Consider the following 16,620-nt stretch of genomic DNA (forward strand, 5'->3'; position numbering starts at 1 on the left):
TATTTATTGCTACTGATAATCACTATTTCATCATAGAAATGGGTAGGAGTTTTACTCCTTAGTGGTTCTAATGAGTCATTCTTAATTTGGTTGTTCCTTTGAACTTAGATTTTGGGATCTCCAATCAATTAGGTTGGGTTTTCATTAAGATAACTCTTAAGTGACAGGCTTTAATCTCATTCCCCTCGATGATCGCAACACTTGCTCTTTGGTCAAAGCCTTTGTCAACGGATCTGCTAATGTTTTCTTTTGACTTTATAAACTCAATGGAAATTATTCCATTAGAGAGCAGTTGCCTAACAGTGTTATGTCTATAGCGAATGTGACAAGACGAATGTGACAAGACTTCCTGTTATATATATGATTATGTGCCCTAGCCATTGCAGTTTGATTATCGCAATGAATGCAAATCGCTGGCATAGCTTTTAGCCATATTGGATTATCTTCTAAGAAATTTGGAAGTCATTCTGCTTCTTCTTTTGCTTTGTCTAAAGCAATAAATTTAGATTCATTTGTGGATCTAGCTATACAAGTCTAATTAGAAGATTTTCAAGAGACCGCTCCACCTCCCAAGGTAAAGACATATCTACTTGTGGATTTAGAATCGTTAGTGTCATATATCCAATTAGCGTCACGATACCCTTCTAGGACTGCTGAATATCTAGTATAATACAGTCTATAGTCACGGGTGTATTTTAGGTAGGGGTGTTCACGGTTCGGTTTGGGACGGTTTGCGGTTCGGTTTGGACCCGCCCGTATTTATGCGGTTTGGGGAAAAGTCAACTGGCAACTGCCCACAATGCGGTTTGCGGTTTGTGCAGATAGGGTTCGCGGATGTGCGGACGGTTGCGGGCGGTTTGCGAATTGAACTTTTTTACAAAAATTTATTTTCATACCTTTTTTTTTCTCCCATTTTGTCAATCTTTATTTTGGACCTTTTTCCTCATAATTTCTAAAATGCTCCAACATTAATAATTAATAAATTAAAACTTATAAAATAAAAAACACAACAAATTCAATTCGCAACCTAAACAAATCATTCAAAATCTACATTCATTATTAACTTGCATTCATCCTACATTCATTATTAACTTGCATTCATCCTACATTCATCATTCATAATCCAAATAAAAAAATCATACATTGAAAATTCTACATTCATCATTCCTAACCCAAATACAAAAAAGAAAAAAAAAAGAAAAAAGAGTAATTCTTCATTAACTTACATTCATCCAAAATGCAAAAAAATAAAATAAAAATTCATTAACTTACATTCATCCAAAACCAAAATGCAATTAAAAAAAAAAAATTGTTGTCAAACTTCATTCAATACAAACCCATGAAATAAAATAAAAACATTTCTAAGATATCAAACTTTATCATGAATCACATCCAATCCAAATTTCACAAATTCCAATTCCAATTCCATGCATTTGGTTGATGAACCCTACACAAAAACAAATTGAAAAAATATAAACTTTAATCTTCAATTATAGTAAGAAATGAAAAGATAAACAAATGTCTATATATTGCATCTCAATATAGTAAGAAAATGTGTTGAATATATGAAAAAATTACCAATGAGCAAATGGATATTAGAGATCAATTATAGCATCAACATTATAGGTTGAACTTGAAGATGAGCTTGACTCCAAAGTACCTAATTAGGAGTCAACAAGAGAAGATTAATAAAACTTACATTAGAAAATGAACAATACTAATAAAAATGAAGATAAATAAATTCTCATTTACTCGAGTCATATTGCTCAAATTCCTCTACATCATCCATTGCCTTTCGAAGAGAAATTGGAACGTTGCTTCGAAGCCAATTTTGAGTACATACAAGAGCTTCAACCATAGAAGGCAAGAGTGAACTACGAAATGGGTTAAGAATATGCCCTCCCGTACTAAAAGCCGACTCCGATGCAAGGGTAGAAATAGGCATGGCCAACATATCCCTTGTAAGTTGTGATAACACCCTATATTTGCTGCATTCACCTTCCAATAATCCAAAATCTCAAATGTTTGATTCTTTGCAAAATGTTCAATCTCGGATAAATATTGTTCCAATTCCGACTTAGATCCACTAGTGCATCGCCCCTCCAAATAGGAATTAAATTGGGAGTCAACTAAAGAATAGGGATCATCATCATCATCATCATCTTCCACCATATTCACAACTTCACTCACACTTGGAAGTTTCTCATTTGAAGGATAAAGTGTGACATAATGGCTATACAAACGATTCAAACAACTCTTAACCTTGTCTACCACCTCTTCCACCTTCCTATTATCTCTAAGAAATAAATTGGAAAAACAAAACTTCAAGTATGTCATTTTTTTGGTAGGATCAAGAACCACCGCAACATACAAAAACAAATTGATCTTACTTCCATCCCCCCAATACTTGCTAAACTTTAGTTTCATAGTCTTTGCCATTGTGCTCAAAGTATCACCCCCCTCCAAAATTAATTGGTTAATTTTTCTTTTAATAACAAACATTTCCTTGTAAAAAGCATTGGAAGTAACAAGGAGAGACCCCAAAAATTTCTTAGCTGCAATATAAAATAATTTTAGAAACCTTAAAAAAATTCTACATTTTTTCCAATCCAACTCATTCAGACTTCTTATGCCACAATCAACATCCTTGAAATAAGGTTCAAAGTTGGAATCCATAAACTTCAATCAGTTAAAAGCCTTCTCATACTTTTTGGCGGCCTCTAACATCAAATAGGTAGAGTTTCACCTAGTTGGTACATCTAGACATACAAGAGCTTTTGAATCAAGTTTGAGTGTGGCCGCACACTTCTTAAAAACATCATGCCTATGAGGAGAAGACCTCACATATCTCATCGCAAGTCTAATGTTGGCAATAGAATCATCCATTTCTTTCAACCCATCACTCACAACGAGATTAAGAATATGTGCACAACAACGCATATGAATAAACTCATTTTGCAAAATAGTCCCCTTCCAATCTTTGGTTATCGTTTTCAAATATTAAACGGTAAGATTATTAGAACTAGCATTATCAACTGTTAAGGTGAATATGCTATCAATGTTCCACTCAATCAAACACGACTCAATTTTTTGACCCAATGTTTCTCCTTTGTGATCCTCAACTTGTTGAAAATTTATGATTCTTTTTTGAAGTTTCCAGTTATCATCAATGAAATGAGCAGTCAAACACATGTAACACAAATTCTGAATAGATGTCCAAGTATCCGTAGTAAAGCGAATTCTACGACCCTTCATGGCCTTCTTTAACTTATCCCTATCATTCTTGAATATGTTGAGCACTTCTCTAGATATGGTTTGACGAAAGGAAATTGGTGTGAATTTGGGTTGCATGACATTACAAAATCTTCTAAACCCAACACCCTCCACAAATCTAAATGGCAACTCATCAATGACCACCATCTCCGCAAGTGCCCTTTTACAAGTATCAAAATTAAAAATTGTTGCTACAACCTCAACACCATCTTCATTTTGTTTCGGTTTAAGATTTAATATTTGTTGACCATCTGTATCCCTATTTGGATATTTTTTACAATTGGGTGTATGACTCCTCAAATTTCTAGTCCCATGAAGTCTAGAGTCAGTCATATACTCTGTCTTGCAATATTTACATACGGCTCTACGCTTCCCATCAGTCCTTACAACCTTGTCAAAATGATCCCAAATTGTGGATGGTACTCTCCCCCCTCCACCCTCACTCTTTCTCTTTGGAGGTCAACGAGGCTTAGGTTTAGGTTCGGGTTCGACTAAGAGGAGATTCATTTGAGAATTAGAGGATTCCAGAGGGACATGATTGATTGCGGGAGATTGAATACTATCCTCCATTTAAACTGGATTACAAAAATTACAAATTCAATTTCAATAAAAGATTCAATAGTATTATAACAGATTCAATACTATCCTTTACATCAATAGTTATTATAATAGATTCAATAGTGTTATATGAATTATAATGGTTCAATAACATATTTCAGATTCTATACAGATTCAATAGTATTTCAATAACAAATTCAATTTCAATAACAGATCAATACAGATTCAATTATATGATTCAATAAAGATCCAATTATATGAATTCTATACAGATTCAATACAGATCCAATTTTAATACCGATTCAAAAAAAAAAAGATTTAATTCCAAAAATTAAATCAAAAATTCCAAAAATTATACAAACATAGACAGATTTATGAACTGATACTCCATTTAATTCCAAAAATTATATAGGCACAGACAGATTTATGAACTGATACTCCATGTAATTCCAAAAATTAACACATACATTAAATCAAAAATTAAATTAAAAAAAAAAACACATACATTTCAAACAAACACAGACAGATCTGTTGCTACAAAAAAAAATTAACAGATCTGATATATTGCAAAATAAATCAAAGATCGGGCGAGAGAGAGAGAGAGAGAGAGAGAGAGAGAGAGAGAGAAAGAGGCTTATCTGTGAGGTCGATCGGTGCGATGAGAGAGTTGGTCGATCGGTCAATTTTGCGATGAGAGAGAGTTGGTCGATCAGTGTAGATGCAAAACTAGAGAGTGAGAGACTGTGAGATGAGAGAGTGAGGGAGACAGATCAGAGATAGAGAGATCTGATATGTTGGAAAAAAAAAACCAAAGATCGGGGAGAGAGAGACATAGTGAAAGACTGAGATTCAGAGATGGGCTTTACTTGTGAGGTGTACGATGAGGTCGATCGGTCAATCAGTCAATCTTGCGACAAGAGATAGAGTCGATCAGTGGGTATATACAGTGCAGATGAAAATCACGAGAGTGAGAGTGAGAGACAGACTCAGATAGAGTGAGTGAGTTTGGTTAGGGTTTTTGTTTTTTGAACGGTCAGATTTGAAGGGAAAAAAAAGGGCCTTTTTTTTTTGAACGGTTAGATTAAAAAAAAAAAAAAAGAAAAGAGTTTTATACGGGTAGGTTGGGCGGGTACAAGTCAAACCCGCAACCCGCCCGCAACCCGAAAATTAGATAAAATCCAAACCGCACCCTACCCTAATGTGTTTGCGAAACCGCCTATACGTGCGCAGTTCGGCTCAGGTAGGGCGGTTTGGGTGCGTCGGATAACCCTACACTCAATCCTAATTTTAGGTATCTAAGAACCCTAACAATTGTTGTCCAATGGTCTTTTCCTGAGTTACTAGTGTATCTGCTCAATTTACTTATTGCATACGCTATATCAGGACGAGTGCAACTCATGAGATACATTAGACTTCCAATTATATGAGAGTATTCCAATTGTGATATGCTTTCACCTTTTGTTTTCATTAAATGAAGGTTAGCATCCACATGTGTCTTTACATGGCGATCATCATGCTTATTGAATTTCTCAAGAATTTTGTTAACATAATGAGTTTGAGACAAAACATATCCTTCAAATGTTTCAGTAATATTCATTCCTAAAATCACATATGCTACTCCCATATCTTTCATGTGAAACTTAGTTTTCAACATTTTCTTAGTTGAATTAATCATTCCACTATTGCTACCAATAATTAGCATATCATCTACATATAGGCAAACAATGACATAACATTTCTCAATATTTTTAACATAACGCATTTGTCACACTCATTGACTTTAAATTTATTTACCACCATGACGTTGTCAAATTTTTCATGCCACTGTTTTGGTGCTTGTTTCAAGCCATACAATGATTTTACTAATTTGCACACTTTCTTCTCTTTGCCTGGAACGACAAAACCTCCTGGTTGTTCCATGTAAATTTTTTCATTCAGATCACTATTCAAAAATGCAGTCTTTACATCCATTTGATGTATCTCTAGATTGTTTAAAGCAACAATTGCAATTAACATTCTAATAGATGTGATCCTTGTTACGGGTGAATAGATATCGAAGTAATCCACTTATTTAGTTTGACTATAACCCTTGACCACAATTCTTATTTTGTATTTGTCAATTGATCTATCCAATTTCATTTTCCTTTTGAATATCCATTTATATCCAAGAGGTTTACAACCTAGTGGAAGATCCGACAATTCCCAAGTATGATTTTGTCGAATGGATTCAATTTCACGGTTAATAGCTTCTTTCCATAAAACAACTTCCGGAGTTGACATTGCTTCTTTGAAAGTTCGAGGCTTTTTCTCAAGTAGAAATGCTAAGAAGTCAGGACTAAAAGTTTTCTCAATTCTAGCCCTTTTACTTTGTCTAGGTTGTTTTTTACTCTCCTCCTTGGTTTTCTTTAACCAATTCTTGACTATTGTCAAATGCAATATCATGAGTCCGTTTAGGAATAATAATCACTTGAGCGGATTTGCAAGGAAAAATATTTTTCAAAAATGAAGGATTCCTTGACTCAATGATTGTATTAACATGGACCTCCGACTTGTAACTTTTATGTACTAAAAATCGATAAGCACTACTGTTGTTTGCATATCCAATAAATACATAATCAATTGTTTTAGGACCAATCTTGACCTTTTTATGGTCTGGTAATGCTATCTTAGTCAAACACCCCCACACATTTAAAATAAGGCTTTCAGCCTTTCCATAATTCATAAGGTGTTTGAAAGGTTTTCTTGTGAGGTATTTTATTCAAAATATAATTGGCAGAAAGAATAGCTTCCCCCTACAAGTTCTAAGGCAGTCCCGAACTTATTAACATAACATTCATCATTTATTTAAAGTTTTCTTTTTCCTCTCAGCAACTCCATTTTGCTGAGGTGTATAAGGCGCAGTAGTTTGATGTACAATTCCAAGTTGTAAACATAAGTCACCAAAAAGGTGTATCATATTCACCACCTCTATCACTTCTTAACACCTTAATTTTTCTGCCTTATTGTAGTTCAACCTCATTCTTATTTTTGATGAATTTTTCGAAGACTTCATCCTTACTTCGTAGCAAGTGCACAACGATATCTAGTGCTATCGTCAATAAAAGTAATGAAATATTTTTTGTCACCCCGAATTTGAACAAATTTCAAATCACAAATATCACTATGGACTAAGTCCAGTGGCTTAGTTTTCCTTTCAATTGATTGAAATGGTGCTTTAGTTAATTTTGCTTCAACACACACTTTACATTTGTGATTTGAATCAATTTGAAATTTAGACAAATAATCTAGGTAAATTAGTCTTCGCAAAGTATCATGATTTACATGACCTAATCGTCCATGCCACACACAAGAAGACCCAAGCAAGTAAGCAAAAGATGTGTTAATTTTATTAAACTTTGGAACAACAATCAATACATTAAGTTTAAAGAGCCCATTGCTCATGTACCCCTTTCCGACATATATTCGATTTTTGGTAAGTACAAACTTATCAGACTCAAACACTTAAATGGTGGATTTGTGGAAGATTTGGGCAAAGTCAAGGTTAGGGTTTTGTTATTTGAAGAGGGGTTTCCTATTTTTGGGTTCCACATGTATGTGAGGACTTGAATATGAGAATATTTGGGTATGTTGTGTGAAATTTGGCCTTGGGTGCAATGTTTGAGAAAATGGGGAGAATGCCCTACTTTGTGTTATACAAATTATTTGTTTAAATAGTGAGATCATTGTGGAAACATGAAATTGGTTTGGAAATTATGAAATTGGGGAAAATTGTGATTAAATGGTGTAGTTGGATTGATGAATCACTCACCTATGGAAAATGTGATATATTATCTGTTGAGAAATTTATTTATCTGTTTAGATATATCTGTTTTGGGCTATCGGTGGAGGATAGTCATGATTGTTGTAGAAACTGCATGTTGATTAGATAATGTGACGCCCTCAAAATAAACCCATAATAACCATAACATTAACATGCATTTATAAAAGAAAACGAATCATTTGAGTTATTCATCAGAGTATTCTTATTGAAAGACATCACATGTAACATCCTGCAACATCAAAATAAATGCCCTAAGGGCTAACATCTTTCCAAGCTAATACTTGGACACAAAAAAGGATGAGTACTAACTCATTTACAAGTTAAGCCCTAGGCTTGAATGTTTACATGAAATCTCAAAATAGCAAAATAAAACATATAACTAAACACAAGTCTTCAAAATCCCAAACATCAAATCCTTCCAGGCTAAGTCCGTGGAGGTAGCTTATCACCAGAACCTGAAAATGATGTTCCCATAAAGGGTGAGCCACAGCCCAGTAGAAAAATACTAAACCAAATATAAGCATTGAATAAAGCTATAGCATTCAGTAGATGGTTAACCAAGATAATCAATTTTATCATTAAACAGTCTCATGACACTAATGTCTAAGACACATTTCACTTTCCATTATTATCAACATGGCTCAGAACCTGGCCAAACTTACAACAGTGAATTATATATCATATTCACATTACTTCCAATATCAACAAAACAAATGAGACTCATGCCCATATCAAAACACTTCATACTTCCCATTTGATACACATTTTAGTGTTGTATCAATAATCATGTAAAAACACTTCAATAGAATAAGCACACATAAAAATGGTGCTAATGGAGTCCATCCCCTATCTCCTCCCAAACAATAATCCGGTTTAGAGGTCCATCCCCTATCTTCCCCTAAACCGTGGAGTACATCCCCTATCTCCTCCCAAACAATATGCAAATGCAATGCTCAACCAATACACGTATTTTCAGTATTAATTCATTAGTCAAAATTAATGACTTAACCAATGTGATTAGTTTCAGTTATTCCTAATCCACATGCAATGTCTACAACAATCACGACTATTCTCCACCGATAGCCCAAAACAGTTATTTCTAGACTGGAAATAAATATATCAACAATTCAATAGGTAAGTGATTTAAATCATCCAACTACACCATTTAATCAATGAATTCATCAATTTCATGAATTTAACCAAATTCCCCAATTCCCTTAGATTAATTTTACAAATTAATTAATTAATACAACTAGGGTTTTTCCCAAAATTATCTAAGTAACCCCAACATCTTGAAATACCAAAACTTAGAACAAAGCTTATAAAATAGAGTAGGAAATCCCTACCTTGAAGATCACAGCTAAAATAGAGAAGATGGAGATGGTGACCCAAAATCCAAAGTGCTCCAAATCCTCTCTTTTTCAGATTAAAAGAAAGATCTCGCGAAGCTCTACCTTTCTTCCAAAGGAACTAGGGTAGAAGACCACAAGGAATAGATCAAATCTTAGAGAGAAGGTGAGAGTAGAGAGAGAAACTCTCAAATGGCGGTTTTTAAAGGTTAAGAAAGAAAAGGTAGGTCAAAAAGTGATCCAAAAAGTGAAATCACGGACTGATATAATCGACTCTACGCTCGAGCGTAGAAAGCCCCGCTCGAGCGTAAGACACAGAATCATGCTCGAGCGTGAAGAAAGCCGCTCGAGCGTCGATTGCACCCTTCCAGAAGTTTTGCAGGCGCTGGCACCCGCTCGAGCGTCAAACTCACCGCTCGAGCGGAGGAGCAAAAACAAGGGATCACGCTCGAGCGTAAAAACTACCGCTCGAGCGGAAGAACTGCAGAGCAAAATACTGGGAGATGGAAAATCACGCTCGAGCGTCAAAATTCCCGCTCGAGCGGAGAAGCAACAACGAAGGGACCGCTCGAGCGTTAAAACTTCCGCTCGAGCGTGAAGGCCAAAATCTGGGCATCACCTATTGGCATCCAAAATCAACCAACCTGTAACAGACCCGCCCAACACAACCTATACCTCAAATACAAAGAGATTAAAGGACAACAACAACCAATAAGTAATGACAGGATCCACAGAACCTAAGTCCGGATACAATAATTTAAAGAGAAAAGACCGGGGTCGCTATAACCTCCCCTCCTTAAAAGAATTTCGTCCCCGAAATTAAGCACAAGGTTTCGAAAACAAGTTTTTCTCAAATTCCAACAATATGATAACTCACTAATAAACAACTTGACCCAACACCGGCCATTCCATCTCTTAACAAAGAGGCATGCCACAATATGAAAAACAACCATATATTTCAACCTGCATTAACACGATGCAATTTTCTTTCAATTTCAACAATTTTCAATATATTCAATATACACAATGTTCCCTTAAACTTCCATTTCGAGGCAAGTTCCAAAATATTTCCATTAACCAAAACATTCTAAATGTTTTACAGCTTAAAGACATATATAAAAAGCTTTAAAGTTCGACAATATTACAAAATCTAACTACAAGATTTCAAATCAATAAACATGTCCGGATATTTCTCGCGGACTTCCAACTCACGTTCCCATGTGGCTTCCTCCACCCCGTGATGTTTCCACAAAACTTTCACTAAAGGAATGGTCTTGCCTCGCAAGACTTGATCCCGCTTATCCAAGACCCTAACCGGTCTCTCCTCATACGAGACATTCTCATCAACTACTAAATCGGTCCAATCCAATACATGTGATGGATCCGGCTCATACTTCCGAAGCATACTCACATGAAACACGTCATGTACTCCGGACAACTGCGGCGGCAAAGCTAAACGATAAGCAGTCTCGCCAATCCTCTCAAGGATCTCAAAAGGACCAATGAATCGAGGGGACAACTTCCCGCTCTTCCCAAACCTCATCAATCCCCGTCTTGGTGATATCTTCAAAAAGACATGATCACTCACCTCAAACACTAAAGGTCTCCTCCTACGGTCGGCATAAGATTTCTGACGACTCTGGGCTGTAACAAGCCTCTTACGGATAAGCTCAACCTTCTCCGTCGTTTCCCTCACTAACTCCGGACCCAACAGAGGTGCATCACCCACCTCAGCCCAACAAACAGGAGACCTACACGGTCGGCCGTATAAGGCCTCAAACGGTGCCATACCGATACTAGACTGGAAGCTGTTGTTGTAGGCAAACTCCACTAATGGCAAGTGCCTCTCCCATGACCCGTTAAAGTCAAGAACACAACCCCGAAGCATATCTTCAAGGATCTGAATAGTACGCTCGGACTGCCCATCAGTCTGAGGATGATAAGCTGTGCTAAAGGTCAACTTAGTACCTAAGGCGCTCTGCAAGCTCTGCCATAATCTGGCAGTAAAACGAGGGTCCCTATCGGAAACGATCGTCACTGGAACCCCGTGCAACCTCACTATGTCCCGAATATACAAGTCGGCAAGATGATCTACTGAATCTCTAACACGCATAGGAATGAAGTGCGCCGACTTAGTCAACCGGTCTACAACCACCCAAATAGCATCACTGCCCCGCTGAGTCCTCGGAAGACCTACAACGAAGTCCATAGTGACATGCTCCCACTTCCACTCGGCAATAGGCAAGGGTTGCAACAAACCCGCTGGCCTCTGATGTTCGGCCTTCACTTGCTGACAAGTAAGGCACTTAGACACGAAAGCTGCCACATCTCTCTTCATACCCCGCCACCAAAACTGGCGACCCAAATCCCGATACATCTTAGTACCTCCTGGATGCACTGCAAGGCGTGAATGATGAAACTCTCGGAGTACCTCCTCTCGATGAGACTCCGGCACAAACAAACGGTCTCGGTATCTCACACTCAGGTCGGGATACACCGTCAAACCTTTCTCAACCTTCCCACCAGAAATCTTCTCACGGAGGGATTCTACCTCAAGGTCGCCCCTCTGAGCCTCTAACACTCGAGTCACAAGTGTAGGTTGCGCAACAACAGAAAGCAAGGCCACAGCCTCAACGGATTCGCCCAGAAGCAAATCAAACTCTCCAAGTGCACCTAACATCTCCCACTCTCGGATGGCTATACTAGCTATGTCACCAACAGGTTTCCTGCTAAGGGCGTCGGCCACCACATTGGCCTTTCCCGGATGATAATGCAATTCAAAGTCATAATCCTCAATAAATTCCATCCACCTCCTCTGCCTCAAGTTCAAGTCTTTCTGTGTGAACAAATATTTCAAACTCTTATGATCTGAGAATACCTCGAACCTCTCACCGTAAAGATAATGTCTCCAAATCTTCAAGGCAAATATCACAGCCGCTAACTCTAAATCATGCGTAGGGTAATTCTTCTCGTGAACTTTTAACTGACGTGAGCCATAGGCAACCACTTTCCCCTCTTGCATCAACACACAACCAAGACCCTCTCGTGAGGCGTCACAATAGACTGCATAACCCAACCCTCTCTCCGGAATAATCAAGACTGGAGCAGTGGTCAGTCTAACTTTCAACTCCTGGAACGACTTTTCACAAGTCTCACTCCAAACAAATTTGACTCCCTTCCGAGTCAAACTAGTCAAAGGCGAAGCTAATCTGGAGAAATCTCTTACAAACCGGCGATAATACCCAGCTAATCCCAGAAAACTGCGGATCTCAAACACACTCTTAGGCTGTACCCAATCTTGCACTGTCTCTGTCTTGGATGTATCAACTGACACCCCTTCCCTAGAAACTACATGGCCTAAGAACTTTACCTCCTCTAGCCAGAACTCACACTTCCCAAACTTAGCATAAAGCTGATGGGCTCTAAGTAAATCAAGCACCACCCTCAAGTGTTCCTCGTGCTCTTCCTCTGAAGGTGAATAGATAAGGATGTCGTCCACGAAGACGACTACAAAGCGATCTAGAAATTCCCGGAATATCCGGTTCATCAAATCCATAAATACTGCCGGTGCATTGGTAAGCCCAAATGGCATCACCAAAAACTCATAGTGGCCATACCGCGTACGGAATGCCGTCTTTGGAATATCCTCCTCCCTGACTCTCAACTGATGATAACCTGATCTCAAGTCTATCTTCGAGAAACAACGGGAACCTTTCAACTGATCGAACAGATCATCTATACGGGGCATAGGGTACTTATTCTTAACCGTAGCCCGATTCAATTTCCGGTAATCTATACAAAGTCTCAAAGCACCACCTTTCTTTTTAACAAAAAGGGCCGGTGCTCCCCAAGGCGAAACACTAGGACGTATAAAGCCTTTATCTAGCAACTCCTGGAGTTGGGTCTTCAACTCAACTAACTCAGCTGGGGCAAAACGATAAGGTGCCATAGAAATCGGCGCCGTGCCGGGCACTAAGTCAATAGAGAATTCAATCTCTCGATGCGGTGGCAAACCAACAAGATCCTCGGGAAAAACGTCCGAGTACTCACACACCACCCTTGGCAACACAATCTGAGTCTCACCGTCCTCACTAATCGAAAGGTTAGCAAGTAGACCACTAAGCTCACTCCGTCCTCGCGGAACATACCCCGGTGGCAAAACATTACCAACACGGTCCCCCAGAAAATGAAAACACTCACCATTCACGGTACAACAGGTGACTCTCTGGCGGTAGCAATCAATAACTGCCCGGTATGACGATAACCAGTCCATACCCAAAATAACATCGAAACCTCTCATAGGCATAACTACAAAGGAAAATGGGATTCTATGGTAATCAACCTCTATATCACAACCCCTAACACCGTGTTTCAAAATCAATTCACCCCCAAGAGGCGACACTACACAAGTAGGAGATGCTAACTGTGCTAACTCCAACTCCAAAACAGATGCAAATGCAGCAGACACAAAGGAATGAGATGCACCCGTATCAATCAAAACATTAGCAACCGAGTTGCAAAACAAGAAAGTACCTCTCACAACAGATGGAGCCGGTACAAGGTCCTGCGCGGTAACAGCATACACGCGCCCAGATGACCTCTGATCAACCTGCTCACCCCTAGGAGCATAAGATTGCTGCACCGACTGAGATGATGAAGCCCCCTGATTGGCCCTCGAGGCCTGACCCGACTGAGCTGGCTGTTGACCCTGAATCTGCCTCAAACCAGATGCACCAGGTGTGCCACCCAACTGCGGGCAATACCTCTTCATATGCCCTGGCTGACCACACTGATAACATGAGAGTGGCTGGCCTCTACCCTGACTCTGGCTCTGAGATCGAGCCGAAGATGATGCTGCTCTCTGCACTCCTCCTCTCTGAGGACAAACTGGAGACTTGTGGCCCAGCTGGCCACACTTGAAGCAGGTAATGCCTCCTTGACTGCCTTTCCCCGAACTAGCACTCGGCACAGGAAAAGTTGATCTAGAAAAGCTACTCTGAGACTGTTGGGGATTAAAACCCTTCTGTCTCCTACCATCACTCTGACCATCCTGACTCCTCTTGGAGCCCTTCTGTCCTTCCTCCTCCTCCTGCATCATGATTTCCATGTGGGCTGCAGCATCAACCAACCGCCCATAATCCCGAATCATAGTTCCCCCAACTCTCAGCTTGAGGCCACGCCTCAACTTCCTCTCAAACTCAATACAACGGCGTTCCTCAGACGCCACCAATTCTGGTGCAAACCTAGACAAACTAGTAAATGCAGCCTCAAACTCGGCCACTGAAGAACTCGACTGCTTAAGCTGGCAGAACTGGTCTCTCAGCTTCTCCCTAACTGCTGGAGATAAGAACTTCTCCTGGAAAGCATTCACAAAAGCCTCCCATGTACCTCCTATACGCCCCTTAGTGAACTTCCACCACTGACCCGCATCCCCCTTCAACTGGAATGATGCCAAGGTCACCCTCAACCCCTCGTCTTCGATGCCAAGCATCTCAAACGTCTTCGTTGTCTGTTCGAGCCATTCATCTGCCTTAAGCGGCTCTTTAGGATCACCCACAAATTCATCCGGATTAGACCGGAAGAACTCCCTCTTCAGAAAGGAAGGTCCTGCATCCGCAACAACAACCTGGGCTTGATTCTCAACCCTAAGAATGCCTACTGACTCCCTGAATGCCCCTGCTATCTCTCGGGCTAAAACGCCCATAGCCTGCTGGCCTACTGGCTCGGCCACATTGGCCTGGCCAATTCCCTCATGAACTGCCGGAATCTCCTCTGGCACCGGTACCTCCTGCCTACCCGGCCTACCACGCCTACCGCGTCCTCGTCCTCGTCCTGACATCCTAATAAAGGAAACAAACAAAGACGTTAGCACATTAATAAATGTGCCGAAACTAAACACTCGCGTCCTAATGCATTGGACAAAAATAATTCATTCCACGTAAGCACATAATCACATAAGCACCTACGAATTTCATTCCTGGATAATAATAGTCCCGAAGCGTTACTATAGTTCCGGTTGGAAACAGCATTGATGAAGTGCCTTTCCAACAAGACTACTAGAAACTCAAGGGTCCAATTAACATCCTAGAAACTACGTTCCATACCCACATAATCACATAAACATGCTATCATATAAGCACATAACAGTACATCTAAGTCTCTATCAAGCGAGACGAACCCATTGTGATACTAATCACTTCCCACGTACCCAAAGTATTCGAACCCGGTACGCTCTGATACCAAGTTGTGACGCCCTCAAAATAAACCCATAATAACCATAACATTAACATGCATTTATAAAAGAAAACGAATCATTTGAGTTATTCATCAGAGTATTCTTATTGAAAGACATCACATGTAACATCCTGCAACATCAAAATAAATGCCCTAAGGGCTAACATCTTTCCAAGCTAATACTTGGACACAAAAAAGGATGAGTACTAACTCATTTACAAGTTAAGCCCTAGGCTTGAATGTTTACATGAAATCTCAAAATAGCAAAATAAAACATATAACTAAACACAAGTCTTCAAAATCCCAAACATCAAATCCTTCCAGGCTAAGTCCGTGGAGGTAGCTTATCACCAGAACCTGAAAATGATGTTCCCATAAAGGGTGAGCCACAGCCCAGTAGAAAAATACTAAACCAAATATAAGCATTGAATAAAGCTATAGCATTCAGTAGATGGTTAACCAAGATAATCAATTTTATCATTAAACAGTCTCATGACACTAATGTCTAAGACACATTTCACTTTCCATTATTATCAACATGGCTCAGAACCTGGCCAAACTTACAACAGTGAATTATATATCATATTCACATTACTTCCAATATCAACAAAACAAATGAGACTCATGCCCATATCAAAACACTTCATACTTCCCATTTGATACACATTTTAGTGTTGTATCAATAATCATGTAAAAACACTTCAATAGAATAAGCACACATAAAAATGGTGCTAATGGAGTCCATCCCCTATCTCCTCCCAAACAATAATCCGGTTTAGAGGTCCATCCCCTATCTTCCCCTAAACCGTGGAGTACATCCCCTATCTCCTCCCAAACAATATGCAAATGCAATGCTCAACCAATACACGTATTTTCAGTATTAATTCATTAGTCAAAATTAATGACTTAACCAATGTGATTAGTTTCAGTTATTCCTAATCCACATGCAATGTCTACAACAATCACGACTATTCTCCACCGATAGCCCAAAACAGTTATTTCTAGACTGGAAATAAATATATCAACAATTCAATAGGTAAGTGATTTAAATCATCCAACTACACCATTTAATCAATGAATTCATCAATTTCATGAATTTAACCAAATTCCCCAATTCCCTTAGATTAATTTTACAAATTAATTAATTAATACAACTAGGGTTTTTCCCAAAATTATCTAAGTAACCCCAACATCTTGAAATACCAAAACTTAGAACAAAGCTTATAAAATAGAGTAGGAAATCCCTACCTTGAAGATCACAGCTAAAATAGAGAAGATGGAGATGGTGACCCAAAATCCAAAGTGCTCCAAATCCTCTCTTTTTCAGATTAAAAGAAAGATCTCGCGAAGCTCTACCTTTCTTCCAAAGGAACTAGGGTAGAAGAC

The sequence above is a fragment of the Camellia sinensis genome, chromosome 5, assembly GCF_055761805.1.
Source record: "Camellia sinensis isolate YWXY chromosome 5, ASM5576180v1, whole genome shotgun sequence".
NCBI lineage: Eukaryota > Viridiplantae > Streptophyta > Magnoliopsida > Ericales > Theaceae > Camellia > Camellia sinensis.